Below are 20,602 nucleotides of genomic sequence, written 5' to 3'. Positions count from 1 at the left end.
GCGCTGCCCACTGCGCTGCTGTAGTCTGGGTAGTGAGGTTCAGAGGCGGCACCGAAGGCCAATCCTGAGCCTGCTCCCTCCCCGGGATGCCTGTCTCTCCTCTTCTTAAACCCTGAACTACTTCCTGGCCTAAGGACTTCAGTCCACTCTTAGCTTCTGCTCCCACTCCCTCCTCCCACAGCGGCGTGGCTGACCACTGCACTGATGCCACTGTCTCCAGTCCCCTTGCTGCTGTGACCCAGCTCCAAGCTTCTCTGGCAGGGGTTGGTATCCCTCAGTAGCGGGTGCCTGGCACCAAGGAGGGGCCCAGTGAACACATGTGTGGACAGAATGAAGGACACAGGGGCCATGATGGGCACATGCAGAGGCTGAGGAGTAGGCAGGAGGGAGAGGAACCCCGGGGTCATCCCTAGCCACAACCTGGCACCCTTTGCATGGTCGAGGCATAGACACTCTCTGGCAGACCTTGTGGGCTCTAGTATTGAGGCCCCATGGACAGAGGAGGCCCAGGGGAATGTCTTCCAAGGTCGGTCCCCAAGTCAAGTGTCTATCCAGATCCAACTGTCTGACCTTGGGCTGCTCACCTCCCCATTGAGTTAAGCACACTGCCGCTGTGTGGACAGATCCAATGTGTGGTATTGAAGGGTGCCAGCCTGTGACCCTAGGCAGTAAGGTCAATGGCACAACTTCTAGACCCTTGGGGTGAGTCGATTCCTGACCCCTCACGTGGTGGATAGAAGAGGATAGCACTATAGAAACAAAGATTTTTTTTTTCTGCTCATCAGAAACCTGGGAATGATATGTCATCCTCTCCACAGGCTTGGATTTGAGCGATGGAGTGCGCTGGGCACCTGCTAGGCCCCAGGCACTGAGTTCGGATCAGAAATGTGTGCCAGGTCTCAGGCACTGAGAAATGTGTGGAGTCATGAATGTGTGCTGAGGGCAGATCCACGCAGGAGGTGAGAAGACAGGGACTTCAGGAAGACTGACAGCATTAACACAGAGCCACCAGGGCCTGCAGGAAAGTCTTTAGAGTACTTCAGGGCCCTTGGCCCTGGAAGGTGGACCACACAGTGTAGACTAGAAACCAGACTGCAGGTAACACACATTCTCTGTGCCGTGTGTGGAGCACTGCCTAGAGCTAATGGCAAAAGGCTGTGAGCACCTCCAGGGAACTGGGCCTTTAGACTATAAAGTTTCCATCTGAGAGGCACTTACTAGCTTGCGATGGAACACTAACTGAAGCTCCCCCTGTGACTGAAGGACATAAAATAATCTTGAAACCTGAAAAACTCATGATGTCTTCAGTGATCTTGGAAAAGCTCTAACGGGGAGGGCAGTCCCAGAAGAGTTCTATTACAAAATGGAAATGGTTTATACGGGATCCTGGTGCCTGAAGAAGGCAAAGAGGAGACACTCATGAGTAGGGAGCCTCTGTTCCCCTCAGACTGACTCTGGAACTAGGTGAGGAGCTGCTGGATTCTGTGGTCACTTGGACACTGCCCTATACACAGCTCTTTACTGACTGCCCAAGAGCTACTTAGTTTGTAGACAGTCGTTCCTAGGTGAATGGACAACATCCTATTTGGAAGGCCACCCCTCTGATGGAAGAAGGCAAAGGCAAATTGGCTAGGTGGGTTGGATTGCATGCTGTTTTCCTAGCGTGATGGAAGATTTGACAGCAGCAAAAGCCCCTGTACTTGAGTTTTTTTCTGGCTCATGAACAGTCGTCAACATCCTGATCATAGAGTTGGGAAGGAGAATGTGAAAGTTGATCGCACAAATTGGGTCATTCTTGTCACACCCAACTAAAACAGAGTCAAGAGGCCATGGGGGAAATAATCACTGTATTACCCCCAAACTGCAATTCTCTGTAAGCCTGGTAGCTGTAGCCTGAAACTATTAATAGTTCTATCTAATATCTATGGACACAACCTACTACTGCTCTAAGACCAGCCTGACCCACTGCAGTCACTCACCAGTCAGAGCACGCCTCTTCTTCAAATTTGACAGTGCCAATGAGCTTCCTGGAAAAAAAAAATACTTAGTATTTCTCCTTTTTTTTTTTTGAGATGGAGTCTCGCTCTGTCACCGAGACTGGAGTGCAGTGGCACGATATTGGCTCACTGCAAGCTCCGCCACCTGGGTTCACACCATTCTCCTGCCTCAGCCCCCCAAGTAGCTGGGACTACAGGCGCCCACCACCACGCCCAGCTATTTTTTTTGTATTTTTAGTAGAGATAGGGTTTCACCGTGTTAGCCAGGATGGTCACGATCTCGTGACATGGTGATCTGCCCGCCTCGGCCTCCCAAAGTGCCAGGATTACAGGTGTGAGCCACCGCGCCTGGCCAGAATTTCTCCTTTTAAAAAAGCCTCTAAACTTCTCTTTTTGGTCTTTGGACATATCAAAGACAAGTTGATCTTTGTGTATGCCAAGCGTTGCAATTCTTGCTTTCCAAATAAAGTGTATTAAATTTGGATATTTGTCTCTACATTCCCCATTGTTTCCAAGAGTAATGGAAAACTGGCCTACTGAAGGGATGTCCATATGAGGCCTGACCCTCTGGCAATCTCTAGGGGGACTTGAGGAGCGCATTAAAGTAGGACACATCCATACTGCTCAGTAGAACCTGCCTCAGGTTTGGAAAGTGATTGCAATCAGCAGGAGATACCCCCCACCATGTACTCCCTTGAGGTGGTCACCAGAGGCCATTAAATAAAAGGAGTGGATATAGGGGAACCGCAGTGATGCAGAGATGGGCTGAATCAAAACACATTCCTCTTGCTCTCTCTCAGGCACATAACGCCAGTAAGAGCTGTTCTGTCTGCCAGCGGGAGAGACACGGACTGCCTACGGCTATGAGGCAGATTCCCTGATGGGGAGGCCCTCAACATACTTGGAAAGTGAGACTGAGGGCAGTGCCCTGGGGGGTACAGGTGAGTCTCGACAGGAACAGAAACTGACTGTGGATTGTCTTTTGCTTACCTGGTGGAGGCTACAAATGCCCAGAGTGCTATTAATATAAAAGAACTGAAATAAGGTATTATTCTAGTTTGGACCACTAAGTCGCACTTCCTTGGACCAAGAAACAGGCTGTTCAGTGCATAATGTTTAGCAATGGGCAGAGAGATACCCTCCTTAGAGTAATAATTTGATAGGGAAGTGGAACAGTCACTTGAAACATTGATTGTCTAAAATGGGGAGAGATACAGGCATGAAGGGCTGGCTTCCACGCCTTCACCGGTGTGTGCCCCCACTCCAGATGAGCGGGCTAAAGGAGTGTCCCCACCAGACTTTCCTCCATTTTTCCAGTGGATCTGGGGATGAGGAGATAGGGTGGGTGCTAGTATGATGACTGTCATTTTGTTGTTGGTGGTGATGGTGGTAGTGGTTTTATTTTTTGAGACACAGTCTCGCTCTGTTGCCCAGGCTGGAGTGCAATGGCATGATCTTGGCTCACTACAAACTCCACCTCCCGGGTTCAAGTGATTCCCCTGCCTTAGCCTCCTGCCACCACGCCCAGCTAATTTTTATATTTTTAGCAGAGATGGGGTTTCACCGTGTTGGTCAGGCTGGTCTCAAACTCCTGACCTCAGGTGATCTACCTGCCTTGGCCTCCCTTACAGGCGTGAGCCACCGCGCCCGGCCAGTGACTGTCATTTTTGTCTTTCTTCCCTGTGTTACCTCAACTCTCCCCTTCTCCCCACTGACCACCTGGTACATTGGCCACAGGGCCAGGGCTACAACTATAAATGCTGGAAGCAGCAATGACTCCTAAGCCAGGAACAGACTATGTTTAGACTTTTCTGTCAATTTTCTTATGGACCTGATGGGACCCCAATCTTGCAAAATTGGGGCTAACAGTAAATGTAGCTACATAGCCTGATACAGTTTTGATGTGTGTGCCCTCCAAATGTCATATTGAAATGTGATTCCTGAGGTTGGTATGGGCCTGGTGAAGGTGTTTCCGTCATGGGGGAAGAACCCTCATGAATGGCTCACTGCCCTTTCCACAGTAAAGAGTGAGTTCTCACTCTATTAGTCACTAGAGAGCTGGTTGTTTAAAGGAGTCTGGGACCTCTCACCTCTCTCTCTTGCTCCCTCTCACCATGTGATGTGCTGGCTCCTCCTTTGCCTTCTTCCATGATTGGAAGCTCCCTGAGGCCCTCACCAGAAGCTGAGCAGATGCAGGTGCCATGCTCATGCAGCCTGCAGAACCGTGAGCCAAATAAACCACTTTTCTTTATAAATGACCAAGCCTCAGATATTCCTTTATAGCAACACACAATGGACTAATTTATTGCCTATTGGTAAAATAGCCCACTAGTTCTTCACCTGTGTAACCCTGCCCTGTATGAATGGATGTGCACTGAGGGGACACATTTGTTACACTAGTATTGCTGCCGGCCCATCACAGTTATTTCCAAAGTAGAAAAGTTTGAGTAGAAACAAAAACAAGGAGGAGGAGTTGCTGAGAGTAAAGGAATGAACACGTGGGTTATGTAATGAGGGAAATCTTATGTTACGTTAGTACTGAGAAGGAGATGACATTGTCTCTTAGCTCAATTATTCCAGATATCTAGGAGGGGGAAGCTCCATGTTTGCTGAGACCTGTCCTGCTTTTAGGACCTGACAGAGGGAATAGAGGCCTGCAAACCTGAGTGGCCTCATCCTAGGAGACATTTTCATATAACATGATGACAGACTGGACTAATTATCAATGGCTGAGGAGGCCTAGTAACCTACCAGTATCTTTTGAGTTGCATATCGTTTTGCTGTAAGGGAGTCCAGAGACCTGGCTGTGGACTGTGAAATAATAAGAGATACATATTTGATCTCAGCTCCTGTTTCTTGCCACAAAGCTCCTGAAATCCTTGGAATCTCTGAAGTGATCAATGTCTCTTTGTACAACAGTGAGATGACTGATGGCTAGGGGCTCCTGGACAGCCTTGGGAGGGGGAACTGGCCTATGATTAGAGGGTTGAACCTTCAACCCCTGCTGAAGTTTTGCTTGGGTTTTGCTTACCTGGTGGAAGCTGCAAATGCCCTCCCCCTGTCCCAGCCTCTGGTGAGAGAAGAGGGGCTGAATGTTGAGGTGATCACCAAAGGTCAATGATGTAATCACTCAAGCTTGAGCAATGAAGCCTCCAAAGAAGCTTAAGAGGACAAAGTTCAGAGAGACTCTGGGTTTGTGAACAAGTACCCATCCACATGTCGGGAGGGTGGCACGCCCTAATTCCACAGGGACAGAGCTCCTGCACTGGGCACCCTCACGACCCTGACCCTGTGTATCTCTTCATCTGGCTGTTGATTGATATCATTAAAAAATCCTCTATAATAAATTGACAATAGCAGGTAAACTGTGTTTTTGGCTTCTGTGAGCCGGCCTAGTGAATGATGAAACTTGAGAAGGGGGTCATGGGAACTTCCAGTTGGTGGCTCCCATGTCGGGTTCCAATTAGCCTAGTTGTGGGGGGACCAGGAGGTTTCACAATGACTCAATGGCCAATGAAATTCTTATGAATTTGAAGTAGAAAAATTAAAAGATATTAATTGTCCTTATAGAATGAAAAAATACAGAAAAAGTAAAGCTGCAATGGGCATTAGTGACCACCCCACCAAAGTAAGAGCTAAGAAAGAATATTAACTGCCTTTCTGTAAAGACCCTGAGACATTAACCTTGTCTCTTTCCACATACCTTGTAGTTTCTGTTTCTCTTAACTTATACTTACTAAATAAGCATAAGTTACAGCACATGCTTTCCCAAAATGTAAGCTAAAGAATGTTACATGATAATTAACTGTCTTTGTTCTCCCTTCTGTAAGTCTGCTTCCAGCATCAGGTAACTCCTGCCACAAACTGCTTAAAAGGTGACTGCTTTCTTTGTCTGCTGCTCAGACTTTCAGGACACATGTCTGCTGAGCCGGTGTACACCTAAAATAAAAACTCTCCTGCACCCTGATCAGTCTCTCTGGTTCCTTAATTCCCTGCAGCAAATTCAAAGTTTATTGTGTGGCTTTTGCATATAAACACTCATGTAAATATAGTCAACACATACAGGCAGTGATGAGATGGTGGGGAAGGGACCACAGTGAGCATGTCAGGAGACCAGCATGCTGACTGACACACTGGCAGGTCCGGGTTTCCTCAGAATATGGACCAGGGTGGGGGTCGCTGCTCTTCTTCCAATAGCCCATGGGAAAGAGGTCTCTGAGTTTTCATGGGCAGCGCTGCAGCAGCTGCTTGGCTATGGTCAGAGTCTTTGCGGTTTTTATGGCCCTCTGCAGGCTTGTCTGTAGCCAAGATCTCAGCTGACTTCTGGCTTCACTTGCTTGTCTGGTCTAGGGGGTGCCTGTCCACAGCAGGTCCTCCCATCACCTCAGTCCACCACACATACGCTTCTCACTCTGAGGGGTCAGCAGTTTCACTGTGGGCTGATCACCTGCCATAAATGACTCCATTTTTAGACATTTAGGGTCACCAAACACTATTATTTATCAGTAGCTAAGTCAGACAGAAGGTGTGGATGACTTGGGGACCCTGTTTTAGTCCATTTTCACCCTGCTATAAAGAGATACCTGAGACTGGGCAATTTATAAAGTAAAGAGCTTTAATTGACTCACAGTTCACCATGGCTGGGGAGACCTCAGGAAACTCACAATCATGGTGGAAGGAGATGGGGAAGCAGGCACCTTCTTCACAAGGTGGCAGGAGGAAGAGAAGAGAGTGAAGGAGGAACTGCCAAACCCTTATAAAACCATCAGAACGTACTCACTATCATGAGAACAGCATGGGGGAACCACCCCCAAGATCCAGACATCTCCCACCAGGTCCCTCCCCTGACCCACGGGGATTACAATTCTAAAGGAGATTTTGGTGGGACACAGAGCCAATTCAAGATGAAATCTGGATGCGGACACAGACCTCCTACTTGTGGTTTGCCCCTGAAGTGGGGGGAGTCTTGTGGGACTGAGTTTTTACCCTGTGGGGTCAGCACTACCTCTGATTAGTGTCAGAAGTGAATTGAATTATGGGCAGTCATCTGTTGTGGGAGAATTGATCAGAGTGAAGAAAATCCACACATCTGTTCACAGAAGTGTCTTGAACTATGAACATATTGCTCACTGTAATTTGTTAATATTCTCTCAGCTAGAACTTTGCCATTTTGTCTGAGCCTATAGCACTCAGAGTTTTTGGTAGTAGGGCTGGTACCTCATGTTTCTTAGATCTGTTAATGAGTGGGACCAATGTCTGAGCTCAGGTGGTCAGGCCAATATCAGATGGGTCCCTGGCAGAATATTTTTTCCTAACACATTCCTCCACTAGTTTCTAGGGGTCAGTTGATGTCAATATGGGTTGTGTGGTGTAATTTCTTTAAATATTTCATGGCCAGGTGCAGTGGCTCACGCCTGTAATCCCAGCACTTTGGGAGGCCAAGGAGGGCAGATCATGAGGTCAGGAGATCGAGATCGTCCTGGCTAACACGATGAAACCCCGTCTCTACTAAAAAGTACAAAAAAAGTTAGCCAGGCGTGGTGGCGGGCACCTGTAGTCCCAGCTACTCAGGAGGCTGAGGCAGGAGAATGGTGGGAACCTGGGAGGCGGAGCTTGCAGTGAGCCGAGATCGTGCCACTGCACTCCAGCCTGGGAGACACAGCAAGACTCCGTCTCAAAAAAAAAAAAAAAAAAAAAAAAAATTCACGAAGGCCTCAAAACATAATTAAATATAATTTTTAATTTTTTCTTTTCTTCTGTACAGAGTATTTATGCTAAATCTTTATGCAGAAATCTAACGATTGCAGAGAGATCAGGTTCCTGAAACAGCCAATCCATACTCCAGTATGTAGTGCTAGAACTCTGATTCAGGAACCACCAGAAAACAGAGGGTCCAGCTAGTCCCACATTAGCAAACATTTGCCATCAATCACATTCCTCATCCACTCTTTTTCTTTCTGACCATGACCCTTCCCTGAGCGCACATGGAGCCCATGGTAAACAGCTTCTGAAATGGCCCCAGTGATCCTCTCTCCTGGTATTCATGGCTGGGATATAATAAGGAACATCTATTTTTTTTTCTCTGCTCCTGGCTCTGGGAACAGAGCTTTAAAATATTGAAGTTTCTTGAGTAATTGTGGTGAGAGGGGCTTTATTTTTTATTCATAAAATGATTTCCAGCATTCCTGAGTTGATACTGATGAGGTGGCTCTTGCAGGAGAGGGGCTGGTTGCCAGTGGAACCAACCACGTGATCAGAGCACTGCAACTTTCAACACTACCACACCCCTCAGCTCAGAGCAGGGAGATGCCTGAGGACTAACCACCTGAGATTAATGATTGACACCTTCATGCTACGGAATGAAGCTTCCATAAACACCACAAAGTTCAGAGAAAGGGAATAATCAGTGGCTTACTGGGGTTGGACAGATGAGAGTAACTCAGAACAATGAAGGGGAACACTACACTTTCTATATCAAAAATAATGTCCATGTACTTTACACGATGATATGCTACAAATCTAATCATTTAATAAAACCTCCCTAAGAAATTAGAGATAGTCTTATTTTATACAGCTATATGCTACAAATCTAATCATTTAATAAAAATCTCCCTAAGAAATTAGAGTTCTCTTATTTTATGTTGGGCAAAGGACTTTCTAAGTTTATGACCATAAAAAAAAATAAGTGTACCTATAGATTCAACTACTTAAAATTTAAAACTTCTGTACATTAAAATCTAAGACAAAAAGAAGAGGCAAATTAAAAAGACTAGAAATTTGTTATTAGTATTTGGGAAGCATGCAGTCTGTCTTCCCAGACAATACACAAATCCTAAAAAATTCAGCTTGAACAAAGAAATTCAAACAACACATCAATACACGGGACACAATTCAATAAGCAGAGAATTGCATATCGAGGTCAATTAATTATTTCCTAGTTAGCAAAAGTGAAAATCAAAGAGCAGTGATGTCAAATCTAAAGTGATGCACTGTTGGTAGGAATCACAGCTGTGTGTGTGTGTGTGTGTGTGTGTGTGTGTGTGTGTGTGTGATATTCTACTTCTTCTAGGAAGCCACCTAATGAAGGTGATTAGAAATTTGGCCAAAGATGTATTCACAAATATTCACAACTTCTTTGCCCTCAGCATAATGGTGATTGAGGTTTTGGGGATAGGGGCTGGTATTTGGGTGGAGCATGACACTGAACTCTCACCTTTGCCCATCTCAAGAACATAGGCCATCCTCTCCATCTTTGGAGTGGGACTCACAGAATTTTATTGACCGTATGTTTTGGGGGCTCAGGGTAGAGGCCAAATGTCAGGAAAAAGGGCACAGAGTTGAAGAACAAGGGTCGCCTGTAATGAAGGGTCACACACGTAGAGCCCTACCTAGTGTTGACTTGGAGGAAAAGGGAAGAAAAAAAGGGAGAATTGAGTAGGAGGAAAAGCATGGTCAACAATAAGAGGAGGAAAGATGAGACTGGAGGATTGTGGAGGATTCAAACCATAGCTCACAGCCCATGACTCCAAGTGAGGCTGAGGAGCTCATGGGCAGGGCAGGAGGGAAGCAGTGGGGAGCACAGAGCAGCCCCATCTCTCCTCTAGGGGAGGTGGACAGTGGGGGGCATGCCTGGGCCTCCCAGGAGCTGTGGATGAGAGGGAGAGCGGGTCCTCCAGGGCAAGGGGAGTGGGAAATGGGTCTCCCAGGTGCTTCCAGGTCTGAGCAACCTGGGCCCACTGATGAGGATGCAGGAAGGGTTGAAGGAGAAAAAGTGAAGGTCTGCCCAGGGCTGGAGGAAGCCACAGGAGAGGGACCATGGGACTCCCCCAGAACCAGGACTTCCCCAGCAACCAGGGCCAGTTCAACTCTCAGGGACCTACTGCCTCTTCCCTGACAGCTCCATCAGAGCTGGACTGCAGCACTCAGAAGCCCCAGGTGCAGCCAGAGAACCCCAGGGGAGGCTGTGGGTGAGCCAAGCCAGTGCTGGTGTCCCTGTCCCCACAGGGAGAGGAAGAAGGAGGTGCTGAATTCCAGTCCCCAAGACTCTGTCACTTTAAATTCCAGGGAGTCCAAGGCAGGAAACAACCCCCCACCGACTTCATCAAGCCTGCAGGAAGAGAAGGCAGGGAGGTGTGAGTCACAGCAAGAACACAGCCTGTGTTACTCAGAGCTGTTTCAAGGAAGAATGGGAGGACAGGGGCAAAAAGAAAAACAAACAAAACCTCTACACATCTTAAGTAAGTTCCCATAGTTAATTTGGTCATTAAATCATACATACCTCAGGATTTTACCCCTAATTACCATCTTCTTATGCTTGATGTTAACAACACACTCTTCAAAGACAGGATCATCTACTGCTTTCTCTAGTGTGAGAAAAGACAAGCAAGGGAAGGTGTGCTTTTGTGAAGCAGTTCCTGCCCTCCGTGCACACCACAGAGGCTCTCTGGCCTGTTCTTTTCTCCTATCTTCAAATTAGCAGATTCCTTCTTCTGCCTGATCAAATCTGCTGTGGAATCCCTCTGCTGTGTTGTTTACTTCAGCTACTTTATTTTTTTTAGCCCCAGGATTTCCACTGGGGACCTTTTAATAATTCGTATCTCTTTATGGATATTCTCTATATGTGCATACAGGTATGTATAGATATCTATAGATGCATCGATGTTTCCCCAAAAGAAAGGTGTAGGTGCTGCTCTGGGTTTCCCTAGAATATTTCCCTCCAGCTCCTGCCCATGGACTCCTCAGCCTCATCCTGGAAGCCACGGGCTGCGAGCTACTGTTTTAATCCTCCGCAATCTTCTAGAACACACATACACACACACACACACTCACACACACACATGCACGTCCTTTAAATATCTGAGCATATTTAAGATTGTTGATTTAAAGCATTTGCCCAAAAAGTCCAATGTCTGAACTTCCCCAGGTATCTGTCAATTTCTTCTTTCCCTGTACATGGACCATATTTTCTTGGTATGCTTTTATGGGTTGAATGTGTCCCCCTAAAGCATATTTTGAAGCCCTACACTCTGATACCTGTGAATGTGATCTTATTTAGAAATGGGTTCTTTGCAGATATAATTACTTAAGAAGAGGTCATATTGGATAAGTTTGGGCCCTAAACCCAGTAGCTGGTGTCTTTATGAAATTGGAAAACTTCCCTTGTCCCACTCACAGGGCGTGATCTTTTCACACTTGCTGTTTTTCAAGTATCTTTAACTTAAATAGTCAATATGCTAAAATAGCATATTTTAACCCCCTCATTTCCCTCATCTGGAACTTCCCGAGAAGTTTCATGTATTAAAAGTTGAGTTGATGGCTGTGGAGAGAAGAATGAGGTTAGTAACTGAGTGGCAAGAGACCTATAAAGGAAAACAGGAACATAAATTGCAAGAGACCAGACATAAGTCTAACTATATTGCCCCATATCTTATTGAATAAGTCTCTTAGTCATGAGAAGAGTTTTATCCAGTTAGGCAGTTGTATCTCATTTTAGGAGGTGATTTTTTTTTAAAGTTTTATAATCACTTTATTTTATTTTATTTATTTATTTATTATTATTACACTTTAAGTTTTAGGGTACATGTGCACAATGTGCAGGTTAGTTACATATGTATATGTGTGCCATGCTGGTGCGCTGCACCCACTAACTCGTCATCTAGCATTAGGTATATCTCCCAATGCTATCCCTCCCCCCTCCCTCCACCCCACAACAGTCCCCGAAGTGTGATGTTCCCCTTCCTGTGTCCATGTGTTCTCATTGTTCAATTCCCACCTATGAGTGAGAATATGCGGTGTTTGGTTTTTTGTTCTTGCGATGGTTTACTGAGAATGATGATTTCCAATTTCATCCACGTCCCTACAAAGGACGTGAACTCATCATTTTTTATGGCTGCATAGTATTCCATGGTGTATATGTGCCACATTTTCTTAATCCCGTCTATCATTGTTGGACACTTGGGTTGGTTCCAAGTCTTTGCTATTGTGAATAATGCCACAATAAACATACGTGTGCATGTGTCTTTATAGCAGCATGATTTATAATCCTTTGGGTATATACCCAGTAATGGGATGGCTGGGTCAAATGGTATTTCTAGTTCTAGATGCCTGAGGAATCACCACACTGACTTCCACAATGGTTGAACTAGTTTACAGTCCCACCAACAGTGTAAAAGTGTTCCTGTTTCTCCACATCCTCTCCAGCACCTGTTGTTTCCTGACTTTTTAATGATCGCCATTCTAACTGGTGTGAGATGGTATCTCATTGTGGTTTTGATTTGCATTTCTCTGATGGCCAGTGATGGTGAGCATTTTTTCATGTGTTTTTTGGCTGCATAAATGTCTTCTTTTGAGAAGTGTCTGTTCGTGTCCTTTGCCCACTTTTTGATGGGGTTGTTTGTTTTTTTCTTGTAAATTTGTTTGAGTTCATTGCAGATTCTGGATATTAACCTTTTGTCAGATGAGTAGGTTGTGAAAATTTTCTCCCATTTTGTAGGTTGCCTGTTCACTCTGATGGTAGTTTCTTTTGCTGTGCAGAAGCTCTTGAGTTTAATTAGATCCCATTTGTCAATTTTGGCTTTTGTTGCCATTGCTTTTGGTGTTTTAGACATGAAGTCCTTGCCCATGCCTATGTCCTGAATGGTAATGCCTAGGTTTTCTTCTAGGGTTTTTATGGTTTTAGGTCTAACATTTAAGTCTTTAATCCATCTTGAATTGATTTTTGTATAAGGTGTAAGGAAGGGATCCAGTTTCAGCTTTCTACATATGGCTAGCCAGTTTTCCCAGCACCATTTATTAAATAGGGAATCCTTTCCCTATTGCTTGTTTTTCTCAGGTTTGTCAAAGATCAGATAGTTGTAGATATGCAGCATTATTTCTGAGGGCTCTGTTCTGTTCCATTGATCTATATCTCTGTTTTGGTACCAGTACCATGCTGTTTTGATTACTGTAGCCTTGTAGTATAGTTTGAAGTCAGGTAGTGTGATGCCTCCAGCTTTGTTCTTTTGGCTTAGGATTGACTTGGCAATGTGGGCTCTTTTTTGGTTCCATATGAACTTTAAAGTAGTTTTTTCCAATTCTGTGAAGAAAGTCATTGGTAGCTTGATGGGGATGGCATTGAATCTATAAATTACCTTGGGCAGTATGGCCATTTTCACGATATTGATTCTTCCTACCAGGAGGTGATGTTACAGGTGGTCTTTCACCTAGGTTAGGCCTCTATATGGTGTGGTCAGTCAGGTATTTAATAAGAGGCATTTCTATGGAAACAAAAGAAAAGTAAAGGTTAATGGTTGGAGCAAATGATACAAGCCCAGTTTTTAGTCCAGAGGACAGTCAGTTGAGATTTCTAGATGTTGGGCTTGAAGCATCTTTAGATGGAGGAATGACAAAAAGTAGTAGTAATTTTGATGAATTTCCTGGTATGTAGTTTATATTAGTTGTTGTGGTGAACTTTCTGAGCAACCCATAGAGACACAGGCATGAAAATTGTCCATAGGTGGTAAGCTATTCTTGTTACTGAAACACCAGAGTTTTGGCCTAGGTCCTGCTGCTTGATGCACAGATGGCCAATCACTGAGACAACAAGTATTCCCAGGGAAAATTAAAGGATTATATAGCAGAGAAGAAATGTAACCAAATGCTGGAAAACAGGAATTAGAGAGGGGCAAGGAAAGTAAACGTGTGTGAGAAAACAGGAACTAGAGAGGGGTAAAGAAGGTAACCATGTGCAGGAAAACAGGAATTAGAGAGCAGGTAAGGAAGAGAGGCTGGTCAACAGGAAGCATGTGGTTGGTTAGGCAATTATGGTGATGAGGGGCCTGGCATCTCTCACTGTTCAGATGCAGTGATCTCAGGAAGTTTCAGCTCCTTGATACTGTCTGGGAAGCTTGATGGTGGGTTTCCTGATAAAGGAACTCAGTTAAGACAAACATAACTTTCTCAAGTTTTAACACCGGGAGGATAAATCTCTATGTTTTTTCAAAGAAACCATAAACATCAGCTCTATGGGACAATTGGGCTGGTTTCAGTCCTCCTTTCTACTTACCAACTCCCCAATCCTGGAGAACCTGGCCCTGAATTTTTCAGGATGCTTCATGCTGAGAAGGGCGTTGTGGGCAGCTCCATGCCATGGGTGACCTCGTGGCCAGCCAGGAATCACAGGTTAATCTAATCCTACGGTTTTCTTCTGAAACACAGATTTATAAATGTTACTATTCTTTTCAAATAGCTATGCTGTCTGTGTTAATTTCTTTATTATTTTCAGGGTGTTCCTGTTTCCTATTCTATAGTTTTCCTCTCCTGATTATTGCCTTTCTTATACTTATTCTGGGTTTATATTGCTCTTCTTTCTCCAGCTTTTAAGTGGAAGCCTGGATCATTGTTTTCTGTCTTTTTTTCTTTACTAATATAAGCACTCATACTCTCTATGTCCCGTAGTTACATCCTATCAATTTTGATATTTTGCATTATCATTTAGTTTGAAATATTTCTGATTTCCATAAGGTTTCTTCTCTGGCCCATGGTTGTTTAAATTGCAATATGATAGTCTTTTCTATATCTCTTATTCTTACTGATATCTAATTCAATTCCTCTGCAACCTAAAGAATATATTCTGTACAATTTCAATTCTTTTGAATTTATCAAGACTGTTTTTAAGGCCCAGAATAGGGTCTACCTTAGTGAACATACTATATGCACTCAAAATGAATGAACATTCTATAGTTGTTCAGTGTAGTACTCTATAAATGTTTATTAGCTCAAGGTGGTTGATAATTTTTTCAGATTGTCTATGACTTCATTGATTTTTTTTTACTGGTTCTATCAGTTGTTCAGCAAGGGATGTTAAAAATCTCTAGCTATGATCATGCATTTGTCCATTTCTCTCACTAATTCTGTCCGTTTCTGCTGCAAATCTTTGAAGCTCTGTTATTAGGTACACACATATTTTTAATACATTTTTAAACTTTATTTTAGGTTCAGGGCTACGTGTCCAAGTTTATTATATAGGTAAACTTGTGTCATGGGGGTTTGTTGTACAGATTATTTCATCACCCAGGTACTAAGCCTAGTACCTAATAGTTATTTTTTCTGATCCTCTCCCTCCTCCCACTTTCTACCCTTAAGTAGGCCCCAGTGTCTGTTGTTCCCTTCTTTGCATCCATATTAGATACACACTTTTTTTTAGTATTATGTCATTCTGATGAATTGATCCTCTTATCATTATACATCCCTCCTTATCTTTGCTAATATGCCCTATCTTGAATCTACTTTCTTTGACATGAAGAAAGCCACACTAGCTTTCTCATGCTTTACAGTTGTGTTTTATATCTCTTCCCATCTTTTACTTTCAATCTATCTGAAGCTTTATATTTAAGGTGCATATATTTTACATAGTTTATAATTTCTGCTTGCTTTTTTTTCCAGTTGGGGAAACTTCCTTTTAATTGGTTTGTTTATTCTGGTTACATTTATTGTTGTGGTCAAATTTGGAAAATACAATCTCTTACAATTTATTCCTTTCTCCTTTGTTTTTAAAGGATGTTTTCACTGGGTGTGAATAATGGGTCAACAGGTTTCTTTCACCATTTCACACATCCTGAGCCTCCATTGTTTTGGGTCAGCTGTCATTCATATCTTTGTTCCCTGTGAATGCACAAAATTTGCTCTGTATGATTGACTATGATGTGTCCAGGTAGGGTTTTCTTTACATTTATTTTTCTGAGGGGTTTATAAGCTTTTTGAATCGTTAAGTTGATGTTTTTTCACTACATTTGAAAATAAATCAACCATTTTTTTCCTCATCTTTTCCAGCCATTTCTTCTTGGTCCCTGGTTCCATGTGTGGTGCGTGATATTGTACCACAGGTCACTGAGACTCACTTCCTTGTTTTCTTTCAGTCCCATTTTCCCATGTACTTCAGATGGAATGGTTTCTATTGATCTCTTTTCAAGTTCACTCATTCTTCTATAATGTTCAATCTCTCTCTTTCTTTTTTTTTTTTTTGAAACAGAGTGTTTGCTCTTGTTGCCCAGGCTGGAGTGCAGTGGCATGATCTCGGCTCACTGCAACCTCCGCCTCCTGGGTTCAGGCAATTTGGCCTCAGGCTCCCAAGTAGCTGGGATTACAGGCATCTGCCACCACACCTAGCTAATTTTTTGTATTTTTAGTAGAGACAGGGTTTCACTATGTTGGCCAGGCTGGTCTTGGACTCCTGACCTCAGGTGATCCACCCACCTCGGCCTCCCAAAGTGCTTGGATTACAGGCGTGAGCCACCGCACCCAGCCCTGTTCAATCTCTCTTAAGAAAATCCACATAAATTTTTCATTTCAGAGAGTGGAATTTTCAGTTCTAAAATTTCCATTTGGTTCTTGTTTTATAGTTATCATATGTATGCTGAAATGGCTTATCTTCCACTCATGTCAAAAATCTTTTCTGTAGACCCAGCATATATTTTACAGCTCCCTAAGAGATTCTATTATGAATCAGCATTAAAAACCACTGTGAAGGCACAAACTCTACCTAGAAGAAAGAGGTTTTTTTTGTTTTTGTTTTTGTTTTCTTGAGACAGGATCTCACTGTGTTGCCCAGGCTGGAGTGTAGTGGCACAATCATGGTTCATTGCAGCCTCGACCTCCTGGGCTCAAGAGATCCTCCCACCTCACCCTCCTGAGTAGCTAGGACTACAGGCACAGGCCACCACGCCTAGCTAATTTTTGTAGGAACAATGTTTTTTGTATTGCCCAGGCTGGTCTCGAACTCCTGAACTCAAGCGATCCACCTGCCTCGGCCTCCCAAAGTGCTGGGATTACAGGCATGAACTACCATGTCCAGCCAGGAATGAGTTACCTAATGAGGAGTAACAATAACAGAAAATGTTTATTACCTCCTGCATACAATGATTTTACAAGTATTTAGTGAGAATTGATTTTGTACCAGGCAAAATGTATGGCAAGATTAAAATATGCAGTACCTGCTCTAAGGGACTTCCCACATTAGTAGGGACATAGTAAAACAATTATAATAAAATGCGCTATTTTTCATAATGCTCTCTCTCCCCCTACTCCACTCCAATTATTGCTATTTCTTACTAAGGCTGTTGCTTTGTATATTATGTGTTCTGTAACCCTTATGAAATGAATGCTCTTGTAAATACATTTTCTAAATGGTTATCTGCTATATTTTGTGCACATTCATCCACATATACATGTTTTAAATTACTATTGTTATAACTTACAGTTCTTAAGTATACAATCATACTGAATATTGTGATTTTTTTTTTCTTCTCTCTTTCAGGAGACCTGTCTCTGTTTTTGTTCTATGTCTTGTTGCATAGGTTAGAACTCTCAGGACGAGGAAGGGTGTTTAGAGAAGGCAGGCATTTTGATCTTCATTTGATTTCACTGGGAAAACCTAGGCCTTTCACCATTAATTGGCTCTTGTTTTCTTACAGAAATTCTTATCATTGTGAAGTGTCCTCCTATTCCGTTCTAAGAGCCAGAACAGGTGTCTAATTATCCTAAATGCCTTTTCAGCCTCCATTGAGACTATATGATGTTTGCTTATTGATACTGTTGGTATGGTACCTTATTTTTGAACACATTTACATTCTTGGAATACGCTTTTACTTGAGATTTTCCTAAGTACCTTCAGATATATGAAAGTCATTAGTCTCCTAAAAGCCAGTGAGGAAGTAGCTGTCTCTTGTCCAGGTGGTGGAAATTGCCTAAAAGGGGCAGAAAAGGATTTTTCTGGGGGTGGTGGGAATCTTCTGTGTCTTGATTGCATAATGGTTACATGTGAGTACACAGTTGTCATAGATGAAATGAAACACTTAAAAAGTGAACAGTTGAGGCCGGGTGCAGTGGTTCACGTCTGTAATTCCAGTACTGTGGGAGGCTGAGGTGGGCAGACCGCTTGAGCTCAGGAGTTCGAAACCAGCCTGGGCAACATGGGGAAATCCCATATCTACCAAAAATACTAAAATTAGCCAGGCGTCGTAGTGTGCACCTAGTCCCAGCTACTCAGGAGGCTGAGGTGGGAGGATCACTTGAGCCCAGGAGACCAAGGTTGCAGTGAGTTGAGATTGCACCACTGCACTCTATCCTGAGCGACACAGTGAGACCCTGTTTTTCTTTTTTCTTTTAAAGTGAACAGTTTACTGCATGTAACTTATGCCTCAGTGAGCAAACAGGGACAGAGAATCAGTGAACTCTACAGGATGGGAGGTTTATCTTCATTTCTATGGAGGGGAGGTGTCCTGTGCCAGGTCCCACAGCTGGCTGCTTCTCAGGGTCAGTGTTGGAATCCAGGACTCCTGACTCTGACTAAGGAGATTCTCCATTGTCTTACACAGACACCTAAAAGCTGAAGGGTCTCAGATGAAAAGGATGAATGAGTATCAGTGAATGTCATCTGTTTCTTTTCATGTTCTTTAAATGAGGCTATACGAAACACAGACTCGAATTCTGGGCCCTCTCTGTCTCTGAGGAAGGTGGTGTGCAGTGCATTGCACACACATCTCATTTAATCTCTTCTAAAAAGAAAATAATACCAGGACTCCAAAACCACTAAGCCAAAGGGAAAAGTCAAGCAGGGAACTGTGTCAAGCAAACCTGCCTCCCACTTTACTTCTAAATAAGATAGCTACAAGGATAGAAAATCTACATAGCTCCCTCCCAATTTGCCCACAAGGAAATTATTTGTGGGCCTCAAGATCCTTACCTTAAAACAGTTATGCTGAGTTTCACCCTGGCAATGTACATTGATAGCTGATCTTCACAGGTGTGGGACAGAAAGTCATCCCTCTGCTCACCTGAGACTGCATATCTGCTTCCTCCGCCCTATTGTTTATGTAAAAATGCAGATTCACTGAGCCAAAGGCATAAGTGACTATTCCTCTACCTCTACCCTCTTACATATATGTTGTGTATTCAATGAAAGGCTGATCGAAGACCCAAAAGAATGCAACCTTTTGTCTCTTATCTACCTATGACCTGGAAGCCTCCACTTCCAGTTGTCCCGCCCTTCTGCACCAAGTCAATGTACATCTTATACATATTGATGAATGTCTCATGTCACCCTAAAATATACAAAAGGAAGCTGATGCCAATCACCTTGGGCACATGTTGTCAGGATGGCTTAAGGCTGTGTCATGGCCGCTTGCTTAACCTTGGCAAAATAAACTTTCTAACTTGATTGAGACCTGTCTCAGATATTTTAGGTTCATACCCTCATAGGCCCCAGATCTGGGCAGGGTTGCTCTGTCTTCGGGTTTGCTTCTTGCTCAGGGTCTGTTTGCCCCCACCGACCTCTGTTCCAGCCTCAGGGAACGAGGCTGAGCTGGGTGTAAACAGAGGTCCCCTGCCCCAAGCCCTGTGCTTTCCACAGATGCAGAAGTGGCCGCCCTGGGACCTGCTCCCATGACAAGCGCAGCCCAGGCAGCCTCCTCCCTCCTCTGAGCTCCCGCTGCAGCCGCTCTCTCTCCCTCCCTCGGGCTCTCACCCATTTTGCTTTCTGCCTCTGTAGGGTTCATCCATACTCCCCGGGTGGGTTCTCAGCCCTCTCTGAGGGCAGATTCTCTGGTGACCTTGACTCCTGGCAGCGCCTTGGGTGCCAGGGAGGCCAGGCAGTGTGGGCGGGATCTCTGTGGACTGGAGGTGGGTGGGCGATGGAGCAGTAGGTTCGCCCACGCAGGGGGCTCTCCAGGTTCCCCCACTGGGTTCTGGGCCTGTTGTGGGACCCTCTGCCCTTTCTGAGCAGACTCCCAACTCACCTGGCTGTCTCCATGGCTTTCTCCATGCAGCTCAGAGGCTATTCTTTGATAACTCCTGGAACCTGATCATCAGGAGAAAGCAAACGGTGGGAGGACAAGCGGCTCTCACCCTGGGGGAAGCCATGTGGTCCAAGCCCAGGCCCTTCCAGGACTGGCTGCCTCCCCTCCACGTCCCTCAGGGCGGCTGGCTGGGAAGCCGCGCGTGTGCTGCCCTCTACAGGCTGCTCAGCCTCCCTGCAGCTCAGCCCAGCCCAGCCCAGGGCTCCAAGTGAGGCCCAGAATCCCATGGGCAGGGCGGGGGCAAGCCCCAGAGCAGCCCCACCCCCGCTCTGAGGAAGGTGGATAGCATGGGGCCACGCCTGGGCCTCTTGGGAGCTGTGGGCGAGAGGGAGAGGGGTTCTCCAGGGTAAGGGGAGCGGGATATGGGCCTCTCATGTGACTGCAGGGCTGAGCAACCTGGGTACACTTATGGGGATGCACGGAAGGCCAGGGCAGAGAAAGTGAAGGTCGGCCCAGGGCTGGAGGAAGCCGCAGGAAAGTGTCCACGGGACTCCCCCAGCGACCAGGGCCAGCTGCCTCTCAGGGACCCACTGACTCTCCCCCGACAGCTATCAGAGCAGGATGCAGGAACCTGGCTGCCCAGAGAACCCTCCTGAGAGGTTGTGGGTGAGCCAGGCCAGCACTGGTGTCCCTGTCCCCAGACGGAGGGGCAGGCAGAAGAGAGAGGGGGGAAGGAAGTATGAATTCCAGTCCCCAGGAACCTGGCACTTTAAACTCCGGGGACTCGGATGCAGGAAACACCCCCAGCAGGCCAAGCCTGAAGGCAGGGAGGGG

At 45.0% G+C, this 20,602-nt stretch overlaps 1 long non-coding RNA gene across 1 annotated transcript; it reads right to left on the bottom strand.

The window, feature by feature from the left end:
- Window positions 1-11,534: 11,534 nt before the first annotated feature.
- Window positions 11,535-20,155, bottom strand: LOC112134638 (uncharacterized). The gene is made up of 3 exons (XR_002916005.3): window positions 19,769-20,155; window positions 14,041-14,181; window positions 11,535-13,252 (listed from the first exon to the last, which is right to left on the bottom strand). It is a non-coding gene; the product is annotated as an uncharacterized LOC112134638 (long non-coding RNA).
- Between the last annotated feature and the right edge of the window lie 447 nt (window positions 20,156-20,602).

The sequence above is a fragment of the Pongo abelii genome, chromosome 7 (assembly GCF_028885655.2).
Source record: "Pongo abelii isolate AG06213 chromosome 7, NHGRI_mPonAbe1-v2.0_pri, whole genome shotgun sequence".
In the NCBI taxonomy this organism is placed as follows: Eukaryota; Metazoa; Chordata; class Mammalia; order Primates; family Hominidae; genus Pongo; species Pongo abelii.
The sequence above is the reverse complement of the archived record's forward strand: the minus strand, read 5'-3'. Positions and strand labels throughout refer to the sequence as shown.